Here is a 2,777-nt window from a genome sequence, read left to right as displayed (position 1 = left end):
GCTAACTCTTTGCCACAAGTTTTAAACTTAGCTTTATTTTTTTCTTTTATTTGAATAAAAAACGGCAAAACAAGAGATATTTCGCCCTGTTTAGAAGGTTGTCTAGAAAAAGTAGGGGTAGTAACAGGGGGGTTAGACGGGGCATCATTTGGATTAGTTGGGTTAACTTTAGCAACATGACTAGTGGGTGTATTGTCATCTGGTTGTGTTTCATCCAAATCTATTTCCTTCTCATTATCCTCATTAATAGTTGGATTACCATAAAGAGCATTCATATATTCATGGTTTAAGTGTTCACCACCTCCAACATTATGCAAATATTGACTCTCAGTAAATTGTAATAAAGTATTATCACTATCAAGAATAGGAGCAGGTGGAGGGCGGGTATAGGGTTTGGGTAGGGGAGCCCGGGGAATTGGAGAAGGAATAGATTGGCCACTAGATTCACCACTCTTGGATTTTCCCTTATTTTTACTAAACATTTTTTTTAGCGAAATATCCATCTTAATTAATCAAACAATACAAAAATAAATAAAACAAAACAAAACTATAATATTAAAACTTAAGAGTTGGAACGAGTTTGCCGAATTGACGAACAACTTATTAAAAATTATATATCGTTGAAGACTTGAATACTTCAATTCACCAACTTCACAATTTTTTACAAATTGCAACAATAAAGTAAGCAATTATAGAAGAAAATTAGAGAGAGAGATTAAGAGATTGATGATTTTGTGAGAAAAATGAAAGAATGAGGGGGTATTTATAGTTGAAAATAGGGAAAAAGTGTAATTATGAAAAGTTTGGGGTTAAAACAAAGTTGTTGGGGGGTGGGGTGGGGGGTTAAATGGTTATTTTAGAAATAAAAAACGGCTATATTTGCAGGCCAACGGCCATTTTTTTCACTTTTCTAACGGGTTAAAAATTTTTGGAATAAAATTTGCCGTTGGGCCCATTTAGGACCGGTTGAACCGGCCCACTTAGTAGTCGGTCCCGGGCCCAAACGGTCCCGGGCCCAAACGGTCTTAGTAAAAAGACCGGCCCACCTGAAAGCCCACCCCCACCCGGTCCCGGTCCTAAACGGTTAGGCCCGTCTAGGCCCACTACCCGTTTGGTCTCGCGGGCCTGGGCCGGTCCCGGGCCTAACCGGCCCACCTGCCAGCGTTAGTTGTGACCAACCCTAAAAAAAGCACAGTATGGTAGTAACCTATTAAGGTGTTATGTGATAGAAGGATGCCTACCAAAGTGAAAGGGAAGTTCTATAGAATATTTATAAGACCGACAATGTTATATGATAGTGAATGTTGGGCTACAAAATTCCAACATATCCATAAGATAGATGTGCGGTCATACAAGATTAGATAAGATTAAAAATGACCACATTTGCCAAATAGCACGCAATGAGGGTAAATTGAGAAAAGGTCGCTTGAGATGGTTTGGTCATATCTTGCATCACACTACAGATGCACCGGTCCGTAGATGTGAAAATATGGTGAGTGAAGGTGTTATAAGGGGATGAGGTTGACCTAAAATTACATGGAAGGTAGTTGCCTCGAAAGACCTACAAATTCTTGGAATCAATGCAGATTTAACTGAATATGTGGCACAACGGAAGAAAAAGATCCATATAGGTGATACTTACTAGTTAGGAATTTGCTTTAAATTTTGTTATAGAACTTTTAATATATATATATATATATATAAACTTATTTTCACTGCGTTCTTATTTTATTTTGGCGTGATGATGATATGAGTTGGGCTTACCGAAAGAAGTGAGGATTCATACCGCGGACTCCAACTTTGTTTGGGACTGAGGCGTAGTTGTTGATGTTGTATGGTAGTAACCTAATCAGTTGTGGTACCAACTTGTACTGTTGCACAAATGGCAGCTGCTAATATTGACTAAAGAGATACCGGGCATTAGAATTCTAAACAGAACACACACACTATGATATCAATTGCACGCAGTTGATGTTAAATATCTTCCATTTCATATGACGTAGCGGAGGAAAACATCTTTTTTGAGTTTCAAACTAATAAAGACAAGCCTCCTTGACCTGCTTCTAAAAGTTATTTAGTTTCTTTATCATTGCCTAAAAATCGAGTTATGTTTTGCATCTTCTTTGCGTCTATAATTATAAGAATATGTGTGCCTGAGTAGCGTCATGGCAGAAATCTACTTTTGCCACCCTGTTAAAGAGATCTTTCTTGTCCACCCAGTATGTTAAATCTGTTTACAACAACAACAACAAACCCAGTTTGATCCCAACAAGTAGGGTCTGGGGAGGGTAGTCTGTACGCAGGCCTTACCCCTACCTAATGCACGTAGAGAGGTTGTTTCCAATAGACCCTCGGCTCAGGAAGGGCAACAAGAAGAAATGTTAAATCTGTTTAAAAAGAATATTTTCCAAGATCATGCATTTTCTCTTCTGAGTCTAAGCTTTGCATTAGTTTGCTAATTTATTTATTAAAGCAAGGAAAGCATAAGACAGTGGATCTGAAGTTCACGACACATTATCATAGTGAAGAACTTGGATTTGGATAAAGATACAAGTACACAAGCTGATTTCTGGCTGCAATTGCAGTGACAGATGGAACTAGCTTGAGATTGAGGCGTAGCTGTTGGTACTGTTGTGTTAAAGTGACAGATGGTTATGGCCAAAGTAGATAGCGGATAAGGTTGCAAAAGCTGACTAGTTCTCAAGCAATAGCCTAGTCACTAATATAATGCTGAAATCTGGCTGTTGTCTGCTGGTTTTTTTTGGGGGGGGGGGGGT

The 2,777-nt window shown here is 38.6% G+C and overlaps 1 protein-coding gene across 2 annotated transcripts in view; it reads left to right on the top strand.

Annotated features, from left to right (window-relative positions):
* The window catches only part of LOC109210861, a 35,714-nt gene that overhangs the window by 17,314 nt on the left and 15,623 nt on the right, over window positions 1–2,777 (top strand). The window lies entirely within an intron of this gene.

This window comes from Nicotiana attenuata, unplaced genomic scaffold (genome assembly GCF_001879085.1).
Source record: "Nicotiana attenuata strain UT unplaced genomic scaffold, NIATTr2, whole genome shotgun sequence".
NCBI lineage: Eukaryota > Viridiplantae > Streptophyta > Magnoliopsida > Solanales > Solanaceae > Nicotiana > Nicotiana attenuata.
This window is presented reverse-complemented; position numbering and strand designations above follow the sequence as displayed.